Genomic DNA, 27,950 nt, shown 5'->3' on the forward strand with positions numbered 1-27,950 from the left:
CAATTGCACACAGAGACTGTAATGTACTCTGCACACCTTGCTTCTGTTAAGGAAATAAATAAGTCTTAAATAAGGTAAAACACTGAGTCAATCAAGATCGAATCAAAATGCATTTTGATTCTTATTTTATTAAGAAATTAAGTAAAGAATATGAGCAATGACTCCCCTGGCTAGTCCAGGGAAGTGAAGAAAAGATAAAAATGCATCGCTTTTAATATCCACCAGTAGGGGTGCACCAATTTATCGGCTGGCTGGTTTATCAGCGCCGATTTCCTTAATTTTGGGAGATCGGTGATTGGCCAATTTTTACATGTGAAACCGATCTTATCCACCAATGTTATCAACCTCGGCAGAGGTCTAAAAATCACCCACTTTGCTTGTCCTTTCTCCCGTGAGAGAGGTTTGACTGACAAACCAGCCTACCGACTCATGTCTGCACATTTAAGGCGCTTTCGCACTGCATGGAACGAAATGGGACGGGACGGAACAGTTGTGTTCGCCTTACACTCTGGGGTGCCATCGAAGCGGTGCCGGACGTCATTATTTTTAAAACTAAACAATGGTTTCGATGTAGCAGCCGAAGCCTTTTCCTCAGAGATGCGGCGGAAAACTTTCTCTTCCTCGTTGACCGATCTAGCTCATTCTGTACTCGTTCATCAGCGAGAAAGCAAATTACCTCATCATAGGACCAGGTGATTGCACTATATTGAGACGAATCCATTGTTAATTAAAACTAATAATAAAAATATTGAAAAGACCACTCGTTATAGTAGTGAGAGCTAGCTGTCAACGGAAAATCAACGTCTGACTCCATAACAACCAGCAGCCAATCAGCTGCTGGTTCCAAGCAGAACCGCTTTGGGCCGGGTGGAACGCAAGTTGTAATGCAAACACAACCGTTCCGTCCCATCCCGTGCAGTGCGAAAGCGCCTTTACAGTTAACAATAGTCACCCCATTGTTGCCAATTAGGCAACCTTCTTGATATATTGAGCAACCATTTTCAGACAAAAACATGTTTTTGGCCAAAATTGGAATCAGTAAGTTGGGCTTTTTAAACGATCAGTAATCGGCAATCGGCCAGAAAACTGAAATCGGTGCACCCTTATCCACCAGCCCTCTTACAAAGAGGGGAGAATAAAAAAAAAGGATCCCACCAGTTTCAGTTTACTTCACAGCTCTGGTATTTCCACCTGCAGACTGTGACCCTGGATGGTTCTCACCCAGTTCAGAAGTACCCTTTATTATGTGTTTCCAGCGAACTGCCTCCAATGATCGGCCCTCCTTCATGATTTATTTAAATTAAAAATTTTGTCATAACAATTCCCAACTGTGAAGAAGCGCCCACATCTCCATCACAGGGTTTCACTTCTACAAGGGGTATGAATAATTTGGAGGTTTTCTGTATGTATTAAATGACTGGTAAATTTGAATGATTTTGGATGTGGTGTAAAGGGCATGTTGTGGCCATTTATGATCAATTTTGTGAATTGTAATTTCTACCAATTTAGTTTTCTTCTTTGGGCAGTTAGAATATATTTTAGTTAACTTAGAACCAAAATCTATAATTATTTTTTAGATTTGTAATTGTTTAGATTACTTTGGTAAATTGTTAGGCCCTTCCATTAATTGAAACACACCAGAACTCTCCATCCCCCTTGATGGAGGGCTATTTTTGGGCAAATGTCTGGTGTGTTGACAGGAGGTTTTCGTAAATTGATTTTATTTTTTTTACCACTTTTTGAACTTGAAACATCAGAATAAGTTAACTTTTGTTTTCCTTTAAGTTATAAAATATTTTCAGTAATTATTTTGTCTTATTTTACAAGAAATAAAGCATCTGTATAATTTCAAACAATCAAGTCGGAGTGTGTGCAAGAATAAAACCATCTGTTACCACACACGGCCTTTGTTGGAAGTGTTTGATTTTGGAACCTAAAAGGTTGAGACAGGGCACTTAAGGCTATTTCACCTGCAGTCATTGTCTCTCGGTGCACTTCCTGTTTGGAAAAAAAAATAGTTTTTTGAATTTATGTTAAGTTAGATTAAAATGTATGTATAATATTTTCAAATATTTTGTGTATCACTTTTTAAGCTTTCAGAAACTCTTTGGAAATGTATATTGTTGCTATAGAAATATTAACACAAATGGTAAATGCACTAGACTTACATGCCAGTGATTTTCATTTCAATATTCTACTTTTTGCAATAGTTTAGCAATAATTCTCACTTTGTGATGATTGTTTGAACTGATTTCCAGTGTTTTCTAATGTTTTGGTTCTGTTGAGATATTTTGTTAAGACTCTAGGGGAAATTACCCCTTTTTCCCCACTTGTGATTTCATCGTATCAATCAAATGATGGAGAAAGGGTAATTTCCTTCTTTTTCTCTTGTTGAGTACTCTGCCCCTTTAAATGATGGAGAAAGGATAATCTTTTTTTTCTCTTCTTGAGGGTATTTTTATACTCTCAGGCTCTGTCTTGAAACATAGGTATTTTTCGTGTGTGTGGTTATTAACTATAGACACTGGAATATTTACATCATTCAGAGAGTGAAGGAAATCAGCCCAACCTGTAGGCAGGGAACCTCGATGTTTTCTTTTAAAAGGGAGCACGAGTATTTTTAGTAAATCAACCAAATGAGATCCCTCGGTCACTTGCCCATGATGAACAAATTCCCCTCTGGGTGTCCAGCCGCTGTTACTCTTTGACAGTTTTTTCAAAATGGATTCATTTTTCCCCATAAGACTTTTGATAGAAAATACTGGTTCTTTTTTTATTTTAAATAAAACATTTATTGAACAGATTTCATGCGTACATTTTTTTCTCACACAAACTACAATGAAAAACTAAAATATTTCACAAAATTACAATGAAAAAATACACAAACAACTTGTAACAATCTTTAAACATCTGTATGGAACTTGTACCATGATTAAAGAAGCAAGAGGCGTCATTTCTGATACATCGTTGATACTTTTTCACAAAATTTGATACCATTACATCATTTTTATGCAAATTGTGATAAGAATCTAATACTTGATCCAATGACAACCCTCTAGCTCGCTGACAGAGGTAATAAACGCACTGCGTGGCCACACCACATAGTGGACATGGTGTCTTGAAGCTGTTTATTATGATAAAATATTTCTGAAGATCGTTGTCTTAAAAATGTTACAATGCTTGATGGGTAGAATTTGTTAAGAAATACATTTAAAATAAGCTAGTTGTGAAAACTTAACCATATGTTCAATAATTAGGTAAAATTAATGGTGTTTAAAATAAGGAAATTTACTTTAAATTATATCCATGGTTCAATTAGCGTAATCTTTCATCTAGGATATTTCTACTGAAACATTATACACTATGGTGCATTTACACTGCAGCCTGAAGTGACTCAATTCCGATTTTTTTGACGCAATGCGACCTGTATCCGATCTTTTCATGGCAGTGTGAACAGCACAGGTCGGATTCTTTTTCAAATGTGACCCATATCTGATACGTATCCGATTCAAATGCGACCTAATGTTCTGGTCGCCTTCATCCGAACTGAACGTCACTGATTCTCAACAAATCTCACTATTCTGCGTCCTGATAGGCGCAACCGGGAAGAAAAACAACAACCATGATGGATTATATGAGGATTAAGTTGTTAATGTGCTGCTCCGGCCGGACAACAACTTCAAATATGTAAGCTAAGCTCCGCCGTTAGCCTCCATGTTTACTTCCGCAAACACTGAGCGCTTCTTCTTTTTATGGCGGTTGGCAGAACACTGAGAACGCTGACGCTATTGCGCCCTCTACTGCGCATGCGGGACACTTTCAGGTCGTTTGCCCGTTTATACTGCAGAACGCATACAGGTCGCATGTACTGGCAGTGTGAACGGCACCGGCAAAAAAAATTGGAATTGCCAAAAAATCGGAATTGAGTCATTTCAGGCTGCAGTGTGAACGCACCCTAAGTTGAATTAAAATAACAGCTTGTAGTTTGCTATAAGTTAGAACACAGCTAGTGTATGTGTTTGACCGCTTGACCACTTGATAAAATTCTAGACAGGGTCATAAAAAACATCCGTCTTCATTCAAAAGAAAAATAACACTTCTTTGATCTTAGAAACAGGTTTTTACTCCAATCATAGTTAACTAGATTTAAAATGAAACTTGCTAAAGACACTCCCCTAATTTTAATACAGTGTTGAAAGAAAACACGCCCTCCCTATAAAACTAGCCAACCTGAAGTTTAGCCTCAGATCGCCCTGAGGTTCCCTTGCGACCTGGTCTCCGAAGAAACATCCATAGCGGTGGGATGATTCCTCGTAATGTTTTGTTGTGTGTGTGGATGTCTGTCGTGTGAGGTAAATATTGCTGGTTTTATTCAGTTCTGTCAATTTCATTAGTTTTTCTAATAAATGTCATTATGTTTTGGACATGGAAAACCGTGTTGTCTTGTCTTTATGGTCCAGCTGATACAATGACGACTTCAATGAATCCGGGCAGAAAATAAAATAAAACGAGTCAAAAGGTTTTTAATTATTCCTCTTCTGACCATTTTTTAACAAATTCAAAATGACGAGAAAATCCATATGAATCAAAAAAATGACACTTGCTTATTGTCTTCATTGCCAGCCAGTGTTCTCCTGGCATATGCGAGAGGGGTGTGTTGACGATGAAGTAGGCTGGTCCTGTGTACTTATGCGCAAGTAAAGATAGTTGATCACATGCCCAGACACCGCAAAACAGATTTCCTAAGAGATGATGTAGCAGACTTTCCAGCTGGTGATTATTCATACTTAATAGTAATCCACCAAAACTTGTCTGTGAGGGAGAGGGACTCTAAAGCGCATTTCTAACCTCAAATTTCCGTTTGATACAACCGATAATGCATCACTGTCCTCACCCGGATTCAGATTAAACATGAACAGCGAGCACCCATTGTTAAATTCCTCACAAGTGATGCTAAGCGGGAGATCTTTTAAATGACGACCTGTCGCAGTGAAGATGTTGTAATATTCTCTGACTGATAAAACATGATTGAATTGGGGTTGAAATGCTTTTGCCGGCACTTGTCTACCATCTTTGCAGAGAGCTAAATATTCCACATCAAAGTGTTGAAAGTGAAAAGGTGACAGATCCCTTCTTCCTGTGAAAGCCTCGTGGTGAACCATACCTAATACAACATATTTTGGCATGGTTCCTAAAAAGAGATTCTCCTGAGTACATATCCTTGAATGTTCAGGGACGGAATACGATTTAATTTGAACATGTGAAATAGGATAGAGAGCATTACCTCTCATCAGGGCTGAGGTGTGACCAAGATGGACAGCTGGGGAAACAGAAACCTTTATCACAAAAAGACCCTTTTTTTGATAAAAAAGGGTCTGTTTGTGACTCATGATTCGACCTTTCAGTCAAAAGGTCGAATCATGAGCTCCCATAAGACAGAAAGCATCATTAGCTCTTGTTAATTTAATTCTCATATCCACAGAATTAAGTAACAATCTTTCACAAAAAAAATATATCCGAATGTATAGGACCGATCAGGTGTACTTCTCTGGATTCAGCTGTGAAGGAAGGTCTTTTATTTAATCCCGCATTTGGACCATTGACCACTACTATCGAGTCCTGTGCACCTGCTGTGTCTTTGTAAAAAAAAGTCCTGCGCTAAATTGACTTTTTAATGCCTGTTCTGAAAAGTTGAGTAGCGTCTCTATGACAGCTCTATACGGATATGTGGAGCTTGACTGTGAAATCAACTGATCTCCCAGTACAATGTCGACCTGGCTGAAAATTGAATTAAGAGGATAATTCACAAGTCCCACTGCTGCATCAGCTGCTAGGTTACTACCATCTGCATTGGTAATCTTGATTCAAAGATGAAGCAGGGTGTCATTTAAGTCCATATATTCTTCATCGTCGCCTGGAATAAAAAATTCAATTGGACTGGTATCGGTAAGAGCTGATAGCGGTAAAATTTCCGAATAGATTTTATCCTCAATGGATAGCTAGATCATGGGGGCTGAAAATAAATCCAGCTCTGCTAAGGTGCATTCGGGTGACTTTTGGTGTAAGAGAGACAGGGCCGTGCAGAGACCATTAAAGGGGCAGGTGCTCAACAACAAAAAAGGGCCCATCTAACCGCCTTCTAGGACAGAATATTAACAAAGCCACTCAACTTTCAGTTTAATAAACAATGATAAATTACAAAATTGTGAGATATACAATCAAAGCTAACGAACATCTCTACATAGAGCATAACACTATGGATATGTAAGATATTTTATTAGTAATTTCTTTCTGCAGGTCTACTTTGTTATAGGAAAGTATTATAATATTCAAACCTGCAATTTAGCAAGATGTGTAAATCAGAGCTAGAGCACCAGACATATTTTGTCTTTACAGAATTACACTATTAAAAATATAAACAAAGGCACAATGCAACCTTTTAGTGTACTGTAATCTATAAAAAGAGCTGCCTGTTTGCTACACTTGCAGTGGAGATGAAGACAAAAAACCAAATAATTTTAGTACATTATTATGTGTCAGAAGAGGGCTTAGAAAATAATACCAAAAAAAAAAAAAAAAAAGTTTGAGCAAAAGGGGCAGGTGCTCAAGCCCCCCCAGTTCCCCCCTCTGCACGTGCCTGATGCCATCAACACATCAGTAATGCGTTACTCTAATCTGACCCTTGTTTCAGTAACAAGTATTCTAACATGTTACTATTTACAATCCAATAGTCAGATTAAAGTTATGCAGTATAATGACTGTCATTCCAGGATGAACACTCACTTTAGCATTTGCCTCACAACTAGCAAGCTACATACTCTGGTAGCACAGACAGGCTACCAGATTCTGATATATTTTATTGGTCAAAATGCATTGATATAAATTGACTGGTAATTGAACTGGTTCTACCTCTTTCTAAAACCAAAGTAGAAAACAGCTCATAAAATAGGACTCGGCAGTTTTAAACTCAATACAGCAGTTTGACCAACAAAAATAAAATCTAAACAAGTTTTGTTCTTTAACAACTCTCTACATCAGTGCAACAGTTTGATCTACAAATAAAAATTATACTTTTCATGTCTAACAGACACCTTAGCTCCTCACTGTTAACTCAGTCTCACTGGTAAGTTATTGCATTCAGTAACTTACCAAAGAAGATCCATGAAAAACACTGAAGCAAAAAGACTAAATGTTTTTTCCCCCCCTGTCATTTTCAGCCGCAAACATTTAACTAAAATATCTACGGATGTGTTTCTGTCTCTGCCTCCCTCTGACTCTCTGCAGCCTGATGTTCCTGCATGGATTCATGGATTTACAACAGACACTACAGTAATGTACAGTGTCAGAATGTGAACTAAATATAAAAAGTATGTTTTTATCATACAGAATGAGAATTTAAACAACTTAATTTTCAGATGTATACATTATTATACATCTCAACTCTATTTACTGTGTAGCAAAAATGTTCACAAATTTATTTTTAAACCTCTCAAGCACTTTTTTGTCTCCTGTAATTAATATAATTTTTAATAAAATTAATGTAATTAACAGTGTTGTGTTCAAGACCACCTAACCCGAGACCAAGACAAGACCAAGACCAGAGTGTATCGAGACCGAGACAAGACCAAGACTTTTGGGGTCCGAGACCAAGTCAAGACCAAGACCGAGGGAAGTCGAGACCGAGTCAAGACCAAGACCAGCGGCCCGTGCTACATGACACAATAAAATGTAAAATATGATCGAAATTGCTTCTCAAAATAATCTGAAAGATCCATATTACCATAAAACACCTAAATATTAAATACTTAATACATTTTACCAATATTAAATATTCCATTTATGTGCTAAAAAGTGTGATGGTCTCGTGCCATCCCTAAAAACATAACGCCCTGGGCATTTGCCCATATTGCTCATATAAGAAACCACCACTGTCTGCACCATTAAACATAGCAATTGAGGCAATGCCCTGACGGTAAATAACGCTCAACCATGAACACTGACCAAGGAGCAATAAGCAAGAAGTAACCAAACAGAAGGCGCTCATCGTGACTGTTTTCACTCTCTATCCCAGTACATGAAGCCAGGTAGTCTGACACCATGGCAGACATTAAAGCTGCCACTTTGAACAAAAACAATCAAAGAGCAATGTGCATGCTCTGCGTGCTCTTTCGTTCTTGTGTTTTAGTTATTTGTTAATTTAAATATTAACGTACATAATAAAATAAAATAATGATGCAGTGTACACAGAGCATTACAAGAACAAAGAAGGGGTGTTCTGTCAGGTCAGATCACGGTGTTCTGTCAGATCAGCATACGTTGTCAGATAGTCGTACGCTTAGCTCAGACATGCATACGCTGTCATTACCATATGATTTTATTTAATCAGCAACATAGAATCATGACGTAGATCATCATACACTTGGTTATTAACAGTTGTATGGCATCCAGCTGCAGCCAGTCCTGCTTTAAACACACTTTGAAACCACGACAACGCATGTATATCCATCTAGTTATCACATTATGTCATATTATAAACAATTTAATTACTTATTTTCGTCATAACTTGTTGCGTATACTGATAACTCCACTGACGGTTGGACTTAATGCGCATGCGCTGGCATGGTACTCACTGCATGTATGCTATTCTGACAGCATATGGCTATGTGATAGAACACCGGCTACATCTGTCAGACACGTCATCACCATAAGATTTCATTTAATCAACAACATAGAATCATGATGTAGATCGTCATACACTTTGTTATTAACAGTTGTATGGCATCCTGACTTAGCGGTTAAGTGAGTTTTACACGGGTGTGTGTTGTAGCTAACTCCAGCTGCAGCCAGACCCTGCTTTAAATACACTTTGAAACCATGACAACACATGTATATCTATATAGTTATCATTGAAAACAATTTAATGACTTATGTTCATCATAACTTGCTGCGTATGGTGAACTGACAACTCCTCTGACGGTCGGATTTCTTAATGCTTAATGCATGTACGCTATCCTGACAGCGTATGGTAATCTGATAGAACGGCTCTCAGTGAGTGACACTCCAGTCCTATCTAATAAGTAAAGAGCCGTGGAGAAGAATTGACTGTTTCTGAATGTCACCTCACTATATTGCAGACTTTTGGACATAGCGTTGTCCCATATATGCGACAAGTCAGTCAACACCTCCGCACAATAATTCAGCATAGTGAGTGATAACATTTTTCATCACAATGCTTATGTGTCTCTGTACAGCTAGCTTTGATAACATCACGTTAACGGAGCTTACCTTCTTTGAGCTACTTTTCTAAGTGACGAAAAAAGTTAGACGTTGTCCCCACCGTCTGTGAAAGCGAAGCGCTGCTGAGTTAGATGTGGCCATCGGATTTCTTACTATTTATGCAACGCTATTATATTACTGACGATTAGACAAACATTTTCTGCTGCTGAGAGGAAACCACTGCGCATGTCCTGGAGCGCCGCACGCGAGTGAAAGGTGGGGAGGGGAGGAGGAGGAGTAACAGAAACACGTAGTTGCTTGGATTTTAATCGGTGCGTTTTGCATCCACTGAAAACAAAGATGTTAACAAATAAAGTGGACAGAATGCTGTACGTTTAGTGATATTTTCACAGTTGCGGTCTTGACTGGTCTTGAAATAAAATGCCGAGTCCTCAGCGCCCGAGACCGAGACAAGACCGAGACCAAATGCGGTCGAGTCCGAGACAAGACCGAGACCATCAAAAAATGGTCTTAAGACCGGTCTTAAGACCAAGACCAACTTTGAGTACCACAACACTGGTAATTAATATAATTTTTATATCTTTACACTGAAACTCCACCTGGCTCTCTTATGTCTTTCCTGACCTGCTCCTCTCATAATAAAATATTTTAGTTTATTTAAAAATTAAAAACAGTTAATACATATTTCAATAAACTAAATGAAGATCTCACCAGAGCTTCTTCACCTTTCTTCAACATCATTCTAGCACTGCTGTTCTCCTAAATATCTAAATAATATATAATATTAAATACATGTTAAGTGGTCGAGTATGATCAGATGTTGCTCACTTTAAATAATAAAAAGTGTCACTTTAACCGGCGGAGGCTCTACGTTAAAGAAGGAAGTGAGGCAACAGATGTCTTTGAGGTGGATTTATTTGGGAGCTCCAAGTCTTGATTACACCAACACCTTCTCTTTAGTGAAACAAAGAAGCTGACATTTATACCTGAGGCAAGTTCCAACACTGACACCAGGTAAAGGGGTGATCAAAAAGAAAAGACAAACAAACACTACTTACACAAACCTAACAATAAATAATCCAACAAATATTTACATGCATGCAAATTATTAAACTAATCTAAGGTGTCGAGAAAAGTCGAGCTCAGCCCACTTCCCCATGCTGGAGATTTTAGTTTAATAATAACAATGAATAAAGTTATCTTTAAAACTAATTACACAGGTGACATCAAGACCCAACAGTAGAGTCAGACGGTAATAAAATTAATCTGGTTGTGTGTGTCATTGTGTCCTGCAAACTTTGCTTTAATTCTACTTTTTTCTATTTAATCATAAAAAATCATAGGCAGAAAGAGAGTCATGTAACAGGAAAAGAGGAACCGAAAGGAGAGCAGAGGTGACCAAGGCATTAGGTCATTAGAACAGACATCATGTCTCCAAGATGGTGATGGATATTAGATCATCTGTCCTAGCAGTCAGTACAGAGGAAACAGGTGCAGAATTCAGACAGGGAACTGAAAGTGCAGCTCAGGAGAAATAAAGTTCATCTGTAGTCTGAGGCTAACTAAAGAACAGTTGACGTCAAGTAAAAATGTCCATGAGGAAAGAAAGTGTGTGGCCGCTGATAAGAATAAAAAGACACCAGACAGGAGGATCGAGGTTCTTTGTTCCGCAGCGTTCGAGTCGAGCAAATGGAGAAGCAGAGTCAACGGAGGGCTGCGTGATGATACCCCGGGATGACTGCTCGCTGCCCAAGAAAGGGACAAGATCCGTTTACCCACAACCCGGGACTCTGATTCGACCGCGGCCCTACACTCAACCCAAAGGATTACATCGATGCTGCAGTGGACATGGGGAATATACCAAGATCTTTTGTGGATAAAGAACTGAGTTTGTCACCAGTTCAACTTTGGATTTATTCTGAAAGGATTCTGCCAAGACAAAGACAGGACTCCATCCATGGACGTTAAAGTTTCTGCTGCCAAAGATCGTCTCTACATCTGAGTCACTGCCTCCCCCCAAAGCCTCTATTTAGATTTAGACACAGTGTAGGGTTAGAATTAGGAGTAATTTCTGATGATTCTTAAACAGTTTTAATTTCTTAATTTTTTATTGAAATGCTGTATGTCTTTTTCCCCTGCTAAAGCCTGCTAATAAAATTACTAAAGTCTAATTTGACGTTGTGGACAGTTAAATTAATTGAGTCATCTAGATTTAATTTCTCTGATCAGTGTAAAATCAATGTTTATGGTTCTAGTAACTTAGGGTGGCTTCGTACGTTCTTTAGTTCAGATAAATAATGTCCCTGGGACTTATTCCTAGTCGCTAAAATTATCCAAGTCGGTTACCAAGTGCACGTTAATTATAGGGGAAGAGCTACCGTTAACAGATGTGGTTTATGAGTTCGGACATCGGCGGGGCTACTCCGATGTCTGAGACATGAACTGAAGCGGGGCATAACGTCTGGATGAAGGTAGTTAGAACTTGGACGAATCATCCCCGTTCCCAGCTTAAATAAAAGTTCTCTAAATTCTTATCTGCGGTAATACCCGGGAATTAGAGTCTTTTCGGACCCGTGAGACGGAGAGCTGGTCAGTAGTCAGTCTGCTAGAGCTGGGAGGAGTTAAGGGCGTGGCTGAGTACTGAGAATTAACAAAGGTCAATCAAAACTAAATATAACTAAATATAAATCCTCAGAGTATTCCCCCTCCTAATGGAAGCTGGTATGCTCCAGGAGCATTCGTCTCCCTCTCTGCTCCACCTTGCTGAGACACACCCAGAAAGGCAAATACTCAATTAACTCAAATTGAACTAATCTAAATCAAAACAAACTGACATTTTCCCCCACATTCTCTGAACAGGAAAGATGGCCAGTCTCCCTACCCAAAAAGAATGTTCACCAAATGTCACAATGTAACTGAAATAAAGAACTGATACAAAACACATTTGAATCAATAATCAACATGAGATGGAACCCCTGGTCTCCATCACAAAAAGGCTAATTTTGCTCCTGTTTCAGTCTCAATCTAAATCATTGTGACTAGACTACCTAACTTTTAAACAAAGCTAGCAGTAAAATTTTGGACATGTGACTATCCCAGAATTAAAACGGCTTAACCCTCCTGTTATGTTCGTTTCTGAGGTACAGCAATAATGTTCGCGGGTCAATTTGACCCGGGGAGTGTTTAGTCATGCTAGTGTCAGAAACCAAAAAAATCCTCCAAATCTTTTTTGTGTCTGATTAACTCCTATACTAACCATTTCAATCAATATTTGTGCAATTATGTTTTTTTATTCCTCACAAATAAAGGATCAATGACAACAATTTACTCATTCGGACATAAAAAAATGTGATTTACATTTTTTTATGCCTCTGAAAAACCTAAACACAAAACACCAATTATCTTTGAAAGTGATTTTTGTAAAAAATTTTATATTACATTTAGATTTTTTTTGAAGGGGTCATCTTTATAATTGAACTTGAGACACTATTCTGCTCCGAGTCAAAGTGACCCGCTGACTAAAATCAAGACAAATGAGTCCTGAAGATGATCCTCCAGGTGGATTTCCAGTTTAAACCTGCATGTTCAAAACATAACTGGGTTTTTCATCACATGCTGCCCAGATTTATGTCATATTTATGTGGCGGGAGCAGTGTGATAAGAATTGGGAACTTAAGTTTAAAAATACTATTTTAATAATTAGTTGCAACAACTCCACTAAGTTACCTTCAAGGCACACAGACCCGCTACAGATGAAGCTTGAGACAATCTCACAATGTAACAATTTTATTTATTCCATAATTGTTTGTTTAATCAAAAATACTAGTCTAAAACCACTCGCACATTAAAAGTCAGTTTAGCTCAATGCAGGGATCGGAGTGCAATTCGGGGTAGTGTCCTAAAAGAAGAGAAACACAGCAAACAAAACAAGGCAAAAACAAAAGGAAATCGTGCACCAAACCAGAAGGAGTACCACCACCCGGAAAGTCCACCACCAACACCACGAGCTGGCCGTTCCTGTCAAAATAAAGGAGAGACATTCGAATTACAGACAATACAATTATGCAGTTCAGCCCACAATCAAGCAGCAATAGTCCAAATTGAGGGTCCGTCCGGGGAGAAACCGATCCGCTGTAGCAGACGCCACTCAGAGCGGCAGTAGAAAGAAGGTCCGAGCTGATCACCAATCAGCCCAAATCAGCCACACTCGACGAGTGGTAGGAGCCAGCCTTACGCCGACCCGGACGGCGGGCATCAACTGGATAACTGATTATCCAGTTGACAGGCGGACCGTCAGTCGGGGACAACCAGAACAACGGGCAAACAGCCGGCCAAGGACAAACAGCAGCGGCACTGAGCTCTTTATGTAGTGCCTCTAACAGGAAGGAGGAAACGTGGAACTTATACAGGCGGCCAGAAGGACGATTGATCGGCGGCGATCAGAGCGTCGTTAAGTGCATTGTTTGCGCGCACGCATTAATTTGCAGCTGTTATACAGAAAATGTAAATAAATCACAAGTAATAAGTTTGCTTGAGAGAGGTGAAGCCTGCCTTACCTAGCGTGCAGCACCAGCAAACGCCGAGGTCTGAACCGGAAGGAAAACAACGTCATGTCAAGCAGGTGAGGGAGGGTCCTTTATATACAGGCAGCCAGCGCCGCATCCAATTAAATTAATTCAGGCACTTGTGTGGTGCGTTCAAGGGCCACAGGGCATACTGCCACATTCAGCTGGTGTGGAAGGCATATATTGCGTAAATGAGCAGCGACCTCTGAATGCCAGCGGTGATCTTTATGAATGCCACAAATCTTCCATCTACTGTGACATTGGGGCCTGTTTTATAGAACAGAGGAAGTTACAACCCACATGTTCCACACTGATCTATTAGCTGCTAGTTTGTCTTGTCCATCGATTGTCAAATCAGATTACTCTGGAGAAAAGTCTCCAGAAACATTATGGCCCGAAATATTACCCTGCCTGTCTCTGCATCCCTTAGACTGGCTGTTGATTCATCCTTTGACTTGAAAGCTCTGGTCAGAATGAGGACCCCCCTCAAATATGCATGTAAATGCATCTGGTCCAGCTCCTTCCAGTTCTCTCCAAAAAACTCGCCTTCCTTTTAGACTTGTCATTTCAACAATGATTTTCTGTATTGCACTAGACACGAGTAGCTCAGACTGACTTGTTGTTTGTGATGTGAGTTACTGCCATCCTGGCATGATCAACAAGAAGTTCCAGAGCTTCCCTGGTTGTCATCTTTTTATTTCCCTGCTGCTCATTTCCTAATCTCCAACAGTGACGATATTACATGTACCTTCAGTGTGTAATGCGTTTAGGACTCCCTTGCAGAGAGTATTTATGTCCCCCCCTCCCTTCAAAAGTTGTATGAACACCTGCTTTCTGGCAGTTTCCTAGTGAAGTAAAGAGAATAGTGTTTAGGTGTGTGTGGTGTGTGTGTATGCGTGTGTGTGCATGCATGTGTGGTGTGGTGTTTGTGTGTGTGTGTGTGTGTGTGATGAAATATGTCTCATAAGTATGACGTGTCTGACAGATGTAGCCGTTGTTCTATCACATAGCCATACGCTGTCAGGATAGCATACATGCAGTGAGTACCATGCCAGCGCATGCGCATTAAGTCCGACCGTCAGTGGAGTTGTCAGTATACGCAACAAGTTATGACGAAAATAAGTCATTAAATTGTTTATAATATGACATAATATGATAACTAGATAGATATACATGCGTTGTCGTGGTTTCAAAGTGTGTTTGAAGCAGGTCTGGCTGCAGCTGGATGCCATACAGCTGTTAATAACTGTTAATAATGATCTACGTCATGATTCTATGTTGCTGATTAAATAAAATCATATGGTAATGACAGCGTATGCATGTTTGAGCTAAGCGTACGACTATCTGACAACGTATGCTGATCTGACAGAACACCATGAGTTTGTGCTAAGCGTATGACGATCTGACCTGACAGAACACCCGTTCTTTGTTCTTGTAATGCTCTCTGTACACTACATCATTATTTTATTTAATTATGTACGTTGATATTTAAATTAACAAATAACTAAAACAAGAACGAAAGAGCACGCAGAGCATGCACATTGCTATTGATTGTTTTTGTTCAAAGTGGCAGCTGTAATGTCTGCCATGGTGTCAGACTACCTGGCTTCATGTACTGGGATAGAGAGTGAAAACAGTCACGATGAGCGCCTTCTGTTTGGTTACTTCTTGCTTGTTGCTCCTTGGTCAGTGTTCATAGTTGAGTGTTATTTACCGTCAGGGCATTGCCTCAATTGCTATGTTTAATGGTGCAGACAGTGGTGGTTTCTTATATGAGCAATATGGGCAAATGCCCAGGGTGTTATGTTTTTAGGGATGGCACGAGACCATCACACATTTTAGCACAGAAATGGAATATTTAATATTGGTAAAATGTATTAAGTATTTAATATCTAGGTGTTTTTATGGGAATATGGATCTTTCAGATTATTTTGAGAAGCAATTTCGATCAAATTTTACATTTTATTGTGTCATGTAGCATGGGCTGCTGGTCTTGGTCTTGACTCGGTCTCGACTCCCCTCGGTCTTGGTCTTGACTTGGTCTCGGACCCTAAAAGTCTTGGTCTTGTCTCGGTCTCGATACACTCTGGTCTTGGTCTTGTCTTGGTCTCGGGTTAGGTGGTCTTGAACACAACACTGCCATCCAGTGTGGACTTATATAGACACTTTCAAAGTGTTGAATTTAACTCTGTAGGAGTTGATGGAACACCTCCAAATTTGCTGTTATAAAATGAAATTTAGTTGCTAAAAAGGTGCAGAAATATATATCCATTATAGTGTGTTTGGTAGTCTCAGTATTTACTTTTTTTTCTCTGCTAGCTTGGGAAGAATTCTGTATTGGGAGCTATAGCTGCTGTGTCCACTAATTTGTGCCTTTTCTTGCTGTTTTAAAGGTGCATTAAATGTGCAGTGACCAGACTTATGCCTCTCGTGTCTGTGTACCATTCTGGCGACCATTTGGAACCTGCTACACTTGCTATGCGCGTGCTTGCTCAGTGCTCATAACAAACATGTGCGTATTTTGCGCCAACTCAGCTCTCTCCTTGTCATTTCTGTGGATATTCTTTGCACGAAATGTTCAATAAACATTCATGTTGTTTCCCCATATCATTTCCGATGTTCACTAGACTCTTGGTTGCGCCATGTCAGCTGTTTGGGATTCCCCTCCGTGCTCATGTCACCATGCTTTCTGATTGGCTACCTGTCACATTCAACAAGCTGCGTTTTCACTCCCAGAAGGGGAAAACCCCACATGCAGCGATATCGGGCCAGGACAATCCAACATGTTGAATATGTCTGATTTAGATTGGAGTGGTCCTGACTTTCTACCACTGGACCCGATTAGTCGGAACACACCACACACTACAGGATTATCGGTTATGATTATCGCAAGCGACAATCTTAGAACATCCAATGTTTAAGATTGCCATAAGAGGGAAATTGGGGCAAAAAATCGTATAGTGTGAACTGGGCTTAAGCCTGAGCACAAGGTGAAGTTTTGAGAAGAAAGATATTAAGACCTGCTTTCAGACTGAAAATGTGTGCTCTTGGATTATGGCAGAAAAAATCCTCCATATTACCACACCAAAAGGATGTTCAGATTTTGCTGTGAGACTAAGAGACAACAAGGAAAAAGCCAAAATTAAGTCTCATGCTGACATGAGCTGCTGTGCCACCTTCCATAGACTGGCTCTTGGTGATACAGTATCACTGATGCTGTATGACATCAGCAACCTAAGTGCAATAAGCCTAGATTGATGTCAGACCATATACAGCGATGAGAGTTAAGGGCTCTGTGATGACAGCTTCCATTTACGGATATTCTGTCAGTGAACTCTTCTTTCTTTCAAAGCATTTCTCCACATGTGGATATTCAATCGGATCACGATGATGTTTGCAGTCAGTTTGACAACACTGGAAAAACTCCATTCAGGTTTCCCAGTAGGAGCAGCAAACGACCACCTGCATGTTTAAAGGAAGAGAATATAAGCAATCTTTCTCTCTGTGCTTTTTGTTAGAAAAGTGCTGGTGCAGGGTTTAGCACAACCCATATAAGGAAGCCTTAGTCCTTGATGCAGCCGTCGCAGGTTCGATTCCCGGCCTGGTGACCTTTGCCACATGTCTTCCCTCTCTTGTTACCCTACATCCTGTCTGAGCACTTTCAAATAAAGGCCACTAGAGCCAAAAGAAACCTTAAAAGAAAAAAAAAGTGGCAGCCCTATTTAGCAATAACTCTCTTAATTGATAATGTTAACTTTTCATAAAACTTTGCTCATTTGCTTAAATAAGGGAGATGTAATTCAGCTGAATTGTTCACCAGTCAATGTATTTGAAGAGTTTGAATGAGATTTGAGCAGAACAGTCTGTAGTTCCAGTAAGGACATTCATTTCTTGTCAAAGGTGGAGAAAGACGTGCTTTATGATACATTTCCTCCAAGCAGAGAAGCCTTACGCAGCAATTCAAGCTTGTGTTGATTAACCCATTTACAGGAAAGCTCAGATAATACTGGAAGAAACTGATATCCTGCACTAAAAAGGACATAAAAGGACTAATGATTAAAAACACATGAACAATTAATGATAAAACACATGAACAACATTTAGTGCTTCAAGCACAACCCAGTTTGAAAACCTTCTGATAAGATAAGGTTGTAATTTAGTTTCTGATTGGCTCTGTGAGGCTACTTTTTTTAATTTAACCACAACATTTTTAAAAAACTTCAATAGAGAACTTATTGTTATCAAACAATCTTATAGTCGGGGCGTAATTCCTCACATGAATTCATATCTCATGTATAGTAGTGACGAGTGTTTCTGACATATAGCTCAGAATGTGATGGGAAGTACCCCTTAAACAATTTCTCCTCATTAAAACCTAAAGAAATTTCAGATATTTAATTCCTATGCTTACATACATTTTCATTTCTCCTGTGGCGAAAAAATTTACAATGGACCTATAAGCTGAACAAATATGCACAAGTGCAATAATCGTTAAATAAAGGACCAAATGTGCGATTTATTTTTATTTTTTCAGAAATTGCTGAATTCTCTATTATGAGAGTTATATCAGGAATGCGTTTAAATTGATATAAGAAACGGCAATTAAGCATATTTGTCTCAGATAGAGGAACAAAGCTAGGACATGTAGACCGCCATGTAGCTTGTTTTAATTTCACTTTTGTTTGCTGTTTATTGCAGTGTTTCTCCCATAGTGCTCCAATTTATTGTAAATCTGGAGAAGAAATAGAAATAATATACATCTATATTATAGTGAAGCTATCAATCTTATTAAGTTATCTGCCAGCTCATCTACTGGGTTACAGCATAGAAGCAGGTGAAAGAGTAGAAGTGATTAAAAGTTTATGTTGTGTTGTCTGTGAAAGAACGTTTTGTAGCTGTTCTGTTAAGTGAGTCAATGGAAATTGTACTGTCAAAGACAGCAATGGCCAGCATGTTGACATCAATTACCGAGACCTTGGAAATATGCACACCCTTACTGATTTTCAAGTCCAGAGTGTGTCCTTGATTGTCAGCCAAACAAAGTACATAAAACAGTAGACAGAGCCAATCAAAACTGTTTAAGACTGTAAACTTGTATTCATTACTTCACTGCAGCTGGAGTGTCCACATTGCTCTCCCTCTGACTGATCATGGCGAGCGACTCCACCCCAAGAAATACCTCCAACTATGGTAAGTCAAGATAACTAAGTGCTGAGTTTATTCTGATGTAGAAAATAACCAAGAAAAATATACAGACCCATTCAATAAATTAGGATATTACTGAAAAGCCCATTTATATTAGAAACTTTATCAGTAGTTGAAACACGTTATATAGATTAAGTTTAATACAAAGCAGGAGCCTTAATGAAAATACTCAATACTTGCTTAAATGTTATTTTCAAATGGTAATTTAAGTCTGACTAACAAGCCTCGCCTTTTTGGTTATTCTAATTTATTGAATATGACTGTATATGGCAACACATTCTCACTCCTTATATGGATGCTTGGTCAGGTTCCCTCTGTGTCGCATATTGACGCATCAGGTATCCCCTTCTCTTTATTAATTAATGTTCAGGGTGCTCTCATTGAATGCTGTAGAGCTCCCTAAGCATCACAAACTGATGACCAACAAAGAGGATGTGTCTATTCTAATTTTATTGAAAGGCATATAAAAAGTGCTACAATCAGTGCACAGTCAATGCATCTGTTTTAAACAATGTTGTTAATTTGACTTCAGCTTTAAAAGATCCTCCGGTTCTCTGAATATATGCCGTGATTTTATCTTCATTTCTGCTTATTTTTTCTAACAACAGACACATAGATATTTTTATACAGTTTGTGATTCATTTCTTTATATTTTCTTATATGTCTGTAAATATTATTAAAGGTAAAGGTAATTTTATTTATATAGCACATTTTTAGCAACACGGCAACACAAAGTGCTTATTGACTGTGCATAATGTCTTGACACAAAAACATTTACAAGCAGTGGAGCTGGGGTTGCCACCCGTCCCTTAAAATACAGATTTGTCCCGTATTTGGCTGTTTAATGTTGCGTCCCAGATTGAACCAATACGATTTGTTCTGTATTTCTATAAATGTCCGATAGACACGCCAAACACACATCAACACTAATTATAACAAATAATAAACCAAAATAAAACATAGGAAATATTAAGGTCAGGTCAATTATTGTTGCGGGAGCTACACAGGATCTCTGAATGCTGCGGATCGGTGCTGTTGTCACGATTGCAGACGGACACTACGCAGCCGTGGTGAGCTGCTATCAACCCGTGTGTTTTTACAACTGTCACGCCCAGCTCAAAGGCGAGGACAAAAAGGGAGACAGACGAGCAGATCTATAGAAACAATAATTTATTTGATGACAAAAATACGCTCTGGGAGATCAGGACAGCCAGTCAGAGAGAAGTGTGGGCCAATGCTGCTCGTTCCGGCCTGGTCCGGAGGGCAATCAAGCAGACCAGTGACTTATTAGACGTCCACTTTTATCATCTGCCGGTGTGCGCAATTAACAGCCCATCTACCTGCTTCCTGAAAAGAAACAAGAAAGAACATGTAGAGGACTAGAGACACCTACTGGATAGGAGGGGATCGTCACACAACGTCCTCAACCTGATTCTCCACTGTCCTTAGAAGTAAAACCTCGTAAATATACAGACGTGCGAGGAAAGACGCAAATCCTAGGCTGAATAATGTTAGTGAGGATGAACACAGGCAATTAAAAAAATTTTTCCACCGTGGTGCAGTGTGCTGCTGTATATCATACAGAGTGGATCAGGAGAGGAACACTGACCCGTTAGACCCTAAAAAAACAGAAATCAGCCTCTCTTCATCCCTCAATCATCTCCTGAGGCTAATATGGTACAAAACATTTTATTATTGACTCAGTTTTTATTGTGCTTTTATTAGACTATAGTGGTTTGATTATTTGTTTATTTAATGCATAATAATATCAGCCAAAATGATAAGTGATCATTTAAAGAACAAATCATACAAATAGATTAACACTAAATACATAAATATTTTCTACTTTAAAAGGCTGGTTAGGGATTTCTGTATGTTTTATTCTGAAATGTTGATATATTTTATGAATTCATCGTTCAGTGGTCATTTAATGTATTATTTACACATCAGACTCAGACCTGCAGCCTTGGGGGGTTCTCAGGGGTGCCACCAGGAATCTTGGGCCCCCCATGTGGAGCTGCTGTTACAATTTTTTGAGTCTATTTGACCGTTAAAAAGCATCACAATTTTAAAGGCTTTCTTCTGCCTTGTATTACGAGAGGAACATTTTTAAAGCTTATTTACCCTTTTTAAAACCTTTTGACTCGTTATATCCTCTCTTATGCCTGGATTCAGAAAATGCTGTGCACAAAGACTGAGATCACACAGAGATAACAGCGTCACAATAATCAGCATTTATTCAAGACAGATGCATATGATCACCAGAAAAGCACATCACAAAACATCAGAAAACTCAAAGCACAAACAACACATGAATTTACCTGAGAGAGGGAAAAAAACAAAAGACAAAAGATGGAAACGACAAACAAAAAGCAAAGACGTCTTTGGAGAAATTGCAAAGAGCAAAATCTGATTTGTTACTCCTTTGTACAAAGTTTTATAGTAAAGGTGTATTCTTGTCTTTCATTTATTCAAATAAGGCATATTTTTGCTCATCCAACCAGGAGCTGTCTCGGACCCTCTTTAAAGTTAGAAACTCCTTGCAATTTGTTCACAAGATCAAACATCAGTTGTCACCTTTATCTAAACAAAGTGGAAGCAGAGCTTCTCCTCCACTGGCCTGGACTCATGCTGTTTTATGGCTTTTCACAAATCAGTTTGAAGCTGGAACTTCTCCTGATTGTTTCCCACACAGACAAAGGGCAGTTCAAAAGATCTAGCAAGCAATCTGCTGTAACTACAGGTAACATAAAGATTAGTCCAAAAACTATATTTAGGCTATTTCAATCAAGACATGTTGCTAAGTTTTAAAACTAGCATATTTTAAATTTATTTTCTTAACACTTGCTTTCTTTGGTTCAATATTGATACTAGCCTAATATTTACTGCTCATGAATTTAACATCCAACAGTCCGCATATGCAAATAGGTTGCTTAAATTTTTTCTATTATTTTTAGATACTGAAATGTCTCCCCACGAGCAAGTCACAGACAACATGCAAAATACACATAGAGCAATCCAGACTTCTCAAAAAATGCGGTAACACTTTATTTGAAGGGGGGTGAATAAGACTGTCATGACACTTTCATAAACATGACATAACACCTGTCATGAACATCAATAAGTCTTCATGAATATTTATGACTGTTGTCATAAAGTGTCATTCGGTAAATCATGACACTTTTAATACAAAGTTGACATTATTCAAAATGTCTTTGTTATGACAACTTGTCATTAACCGAGAAATCATGATCTAACATAATTTTGTCATAATAGTAGTCATAATGATTTAATTATGGCACTAGCAAAAGCTTTAACAAAACAATGATTAATATTTTCACTCCCTGGAATAAAGCAAAACAAGTAGGACACGAAATAAAGATTTCATAAAGCTTTATTACACTGTCAAATGATTTAATAACAGACTCATTAACAATTTCTTTTACATCAACTAAAGTGGAACAAGTAGCACCAGTTATGAATATGTCATTAAGTACTATTACAGTGTCATTAATATTATCTCTTATCTCAAGTAAAGTGGAACAAGTAGCAACAGTTATGACAAAGTCATTAAGTGTCATTACAGTGTCATTAATATTAACTGTTACCTCAAGTAAAGTGAAACAAGTAGCAACAGTTATGAAGACGTAATTAAGTGTCATTACAGTGTCATTAATATTAACCGTTACCTCAAGTAAAGTGGAACAAGTAGCAACAGTTATGAAGACGTAATTAAGTGTCATTACAGTGTCATTAATATTAACCGTTACCTCAAGTAAAGTGAAACAAGTAGCAACAGTTATGACAAAGTCATTAAGTGTCATTACAGTGTCATTAATATTAACTTTTACCTCAAGTAAATTTAAACTAGTAGCAACAATTATAAAGATGTAATTTAGTATTACAGTGTCAAATGTTATGCTAACAGAGTTATTGATATTAAGTCTTACCTCAAATGAATGGAACACACTGGACTACTTATAACTACCATCATAACTGTAGAACAAACCCTTTGTACATTGGAATAAAACAAAAGATAACTTGTTCTAAGATAACAGAGAGTTTAACGTCTGGTCAGTATATTGTTACTCTGAAATGCTGATTGAAAAACTAAAACAGAATTACTTATTCTTTAACTTAAGAAAATAGGTTCTTTCAACAGTAACATTTTTTGCTTTGACTGTGTCAGCCATCTCCTTCGTAATAGTCTTCCTGTAATGCTCAGAAACAGGAGATCTTCTTCTTGTCTTCATTTCCTGGAAGCAGCTCTTTGAAGGTGTCCAGAAATGCTCAGAAATTACAGCTGTTCTTGCAATAGTTAATCATGGCGAAAGCCTTTTCATGAATTCAAACTTGGTGAATCTCTTCAGTGATGACTCAATTCATTGTGGTCACTTAAAAAAAGAACAAAAACAAAAAACAATATCATCATATTCCAGCATTTATTTAAATACCATTCCAAAAATGTCCCTTGCTGCACACTGTCAGACTGGCAGACAAATGCCTAGTTAACATGACTGGTTGTTATAAAGTGCAATACAACTATTTCTTAATAAGTAGCATAATAACTGGAGCTGAACAAAATTATTCTGATCAAATATTTTTCTGGCAGAAGTTCAGACAGACTGCCACTGTTATTCAGATTGCATCATTTAATGCAGGGCTGTCAAACTCAATTTCACCAACGGCCACTTCAGCAGATTGGCCACCCTCAACGGGCCACATTGACGGTACAAATCAGGAGCCCCAGCGGGTGAAGTGATGCTAACTTAAGTGAAGTCGCTTAATTTCATTTATTAAAAGTTATTGGGGCCTCAGTCAGTGGTTTTGTCACTACGGAGAAAAATGTAGATAAATTTATCTGCTTAATTTGTGATGGGATCTGGATTCACGGTGAATATTATCTAAACCGCATAAAATGCGGCTAATTAGCCGATGTTCATATGATTGTAATTTCACGGGTAAAATAGTACATGACCGATTTTTTTATGTTGTCGGTCAAGATAAAGGATAACAAAAAAAGTCTAGCTCGACCTGCCGCCCTGACACCAGCTCACACACATCTTCATTCACAGTCTTACTTTTAAATCGATTTTTCTTTTCTTGGCCGTTTTGATGTTAGCTTGATGTCTCCGTTTTATTCGTTGGGAAAATCAATAAGCAGCTTAAGGTGACTCTGCTGCTCTCTAGTGGCGAGAAGCCATAATGTTGGCTGGTAACAATCGGAATGCATTATGGGAGATGTAGTTTGTAGTCAATTCGTGCTGAAAACCTATTTTAAGTCAATCATGGACCTATAAAACGCTGGGGGGGGGGGGCCCACATAAAACGACATGGCGGGCCATATGTGGCCCGCAGGCCTTGAGTTTGACACATGTGATTTAATGCAGTGTTTTTCAACCTTTTTTGAGCCACGGTACATTATTTTAATTGAAAAAATCTTGAGGCACACCACCAACCAAAAATGTAAACAAAGATAGTCTGTAGCCGCCTATATTACATATATAGTAATTCTTATCAAAGTCTCTTGAACAGGAATCAAATAAACACAAAAATGTGTTTTTATCACATTTTACATTTATTTTAAATTGCACTTAACATGTCCACTTCAAAAATACACCTGAACAGTCACAACACTGTGGTGTTAAATTTAAAGAAGTTGTAGAAAACTTCAAAAGGTTTTACAAACAAAAGCATTCTTATAGCCGGAATACAGAAAATAATTCTTATTCTGAAAGAATCAATAATATTTGGGAAAGATTTTACTTCATATTCACTGTTACAATATGAAGAGTTGCATGTACAAAATGTTAATATCTGTATATTTTACTGTATGTTTGGATGAAAACAGCTGATTTCCTGATTTCAACAAATGGAAGAAAGACAAAGCTCTTCCTCAACAGCTCTCAGTCTCTCTCTGTTCTTAGTTTTATAGTAGCCAGGCTTGAGAGGCTCACTTCACACAAATATGTTGTGGGAAATGGACCCATGTTCTTTCCAACTACTGCTGAGCTTCACTGTCCTTTCCATCACTGTCGTTACACTCTTGCTAGATGCGATGCTCCCACCGCTACCTGCAATATTCATGCATCACTAATTCTCTTGTTTTAATGTAAAATGCTCTGTACCTACTGCCATCTAGTGGTAAGAAAATTACATGATTACGCCGCTAGTCACTACTACAGCAGACACGCGAAGATGGCATAATTTGCACATAATTCATTTTCAAAAAATCTTTTAAAACAAATTACCGTATTTTTCAGACTACAGAGCGCACCATACTACATACAGAGCACACCTTCAATTTTATTTTTTTTTTTTTGAAAAAAAAAACAAACAAACAAACAAAAAAAAAACAAAAAAACTGGAAGCTGCTCCCGGTTTTTCATAAGGACCCAGCAGAGGGCTGTGTCCTAATAAATCTACTGGATATGTTAAGGACGCAGCACTCCGTCTCCAAAGCCGAACCATGGTTTCGTCACACAAGTGCAGTATTTCCCTCCTGTAGTGCCAGATCGACATCCCTCAACTTAAAAGCTGCATGATATGAGTTTGAAAACATTTCTCCGTAGTGCCTGCTGCTAGCATGTGGTTGTTCTAAATGAAAATTAGCACGTTCTTCTTTGATTTACAATTTTGACTTCTAATGATTCACTTCCTGCTAGAGAGCCCCCTGGTGGTTGAAGAAAAATCCACAGAAAAGCCTCATCGGGCTACAATCCGCACGGTTCAAAGCTTAGAAAAAGCAGCGGTAACACTTTATTTGAAGGGGGGTGAATAAGACTGACATGACACCGTCATAAACATGACATAACACCTGTCATGAACATGCATAAGCCTTCATGAATATTTATGACTGTTGTCATAAGGCGTCATTCGGTAAATTATGACACTTTTAATACAAAGTTGACATTATTCAAAATGTCTTTATGACAACTTGACATGAACCAAGAAATCATTACTGATATAAATTTGTTATAAAAGTATTACTGATTGTACTTTAAAAATGAGGTAACTTTATGTTATTAAAGGTAAAGTTTAAACAGTAATGAAGAACTGAAGAACTGAGACTGAAGAACAGCAGCTCCAGCTCTGATCCTGACTGATCTTTCCTCACTAAATCCTCTGGTTTTTAATTAACTTCTCCTCTAACAGTGGTTTTTCATCAGCTCTCTCATTAGAAAACAGTACGAAGACGTTAGCTGCTACGCTAACAATCAGCGGTTATTTCAGGCCAATTAAGCTACACAAGAAATATTTTCCGGTTGCTTAGAAGCGAATTTCTGGCTACAATGTCAAATAATTCTGGGCCGTTTCTCAATATGCGTTCTTGTCTGTACTTGTGTTCTCGCGTCCTCGTGAAACGTCATCGACAGCGGCCCAAGTACTGTTCCAATGGGCTCTTTGCACCTAAGGCGTTGACGTCACATCTCCAGGAACTAATGCGGCTCACTTTTTTCCGCTTTGAGTTACCATGACTGGTAGAAAAGACTAAGTCGTATTTCAGATGCAAAAAAACAATACTATTAACATTGTTGTCTTCCTAATATAATGGGCTTTTAAGTTTTCGTTAATTTCCAAGCGATCCTGAATTAAAAAGATGGCTTGTAAATATCTGTCGCTACCAGCTAACGCCGCACAGCAAAGTTTGCAGCCTTCACTTCACTCCGGATCAGCCTAAAACTACCGGGGATATGGATGGTAAATAAAGGAGCCTCCCTGAGTTATTTACATGGAATCAGTTCTGTATTCAGCCTGAAAGAGTTTATGGGAACGAGAGAGCAGACCAGAGCCAGACAGCCGAGCAACTGATCCGCCTGTACATACTGCTGTAAACACCGTCCTATCTGAGCTCTTCACAAGAAACATGCAAAGGTAATAAAACGAAATAACACGGAGACATGAAGCAACACGGTAATATTTTTCTAAAAGCAGCAACTTTGAACCTGAACAGCTGAAGCAGATCTCTGACACCAGAGCTGCGCTACTGTCAAGCTATGAGGCTTGTGCTTCGTCAGGCTTCGGAAGTAAAAAGCCCGAACGTAACCTCCCTGTTAGTCTGTGACACTAACGACAATAAACACACATAATATACTTGAAAATAAGATAAATACATTGTCCGTTAGAATGTTTAGATACTTAAATAGCACATTTTACAAGAACAATGTCCGAGAATATTGCCTATGTAACACTCGCTATGTGTTTACAGTTAATAAATTTGTAATAAGACCAGAGCTAGGTTCGGCTACTGGAGTAGTGAGAAGTGTAGTTTGGATTAATGACCACAGACCAAAGAAAATTAAGTTAAAACAGCCGGCTTATTATTTGTTTAAAGAACAATAAAAGAATAAACAACAACAATGTTACACAATTAACACACAATGACACAAATTCAAAAAAAGAAGAAAAAAAATAGTTTCCAGTTTCTTCAGAGTATTTTATAAATCTAAATTAAGGATACTATTTAATTTTTACCTAGGTTATAGTTCTATTTAGGTTCTAGTTAATACTATTTAGTTCTATTTAAGTTCTAATTAATACCATTTATCTATTTTGATTTACAGTTTGTTTTAATCTGTTTAATCTATTTTTAGTTCTTTGATGTTTCCCTTAAGGAGTAAAAGAAAAAAAACAGCAAAACAACAACACAGCAGAACAATTCAGAAAGGACAGATCAACTGTGCTTCAGATTGATGTCTTGTTTCTTCCGATGATTCAACAGTTAATTCTGTTTCAGTGACCCACTGCTAATACGCACGACAACATAGGCAGGTCATACCAAGTCGCGAGGTTGGCAATGTCCAGCAGAAGGCGTAGCTCCTACTTGATGGTCATTAAGCTCTGGGGTTGGCTTGCCATCTCGTTCTCCTTAGAAAGATCCAATTCAGTGATGATCCGAGACTCTTTAGGAAGATCCAATTCAGTGATGATCCGAGACTCTTT

General features: G+C 38.4%; 1 protein-coding gene across 1 annotated transcript in view; it reads left to right on the top strand.

The window, feature by feature from the left end:
- The window catches only part of LOC106911509 (uncharacterized), a 37,816-nt gene that overhangs the window by 1,502 nt on the left and 8,364 nt on the right, over window positions 1-27,950 (top strand). The gene's annotated exons all lie outside the window — the stretch shown is intronic.

The sequence above is a fragment of the Poecilia mexicana genome, unplaced genomic scaffold (genome assembly GCF_051168715.1).
Source record: "Poecilia mexicana isolate PSO_F unplaced genomic scaffold, ASM5116871v1 scaffold_11, whole genome shotgun sequence".
Classification (NCBI taxonomy): Eukaryota; Metazoa; Chordata; class Actinopteri; order Cyprinodontiformes; family Poeciliidae; genus Poecilia; species Poecilia mexicana.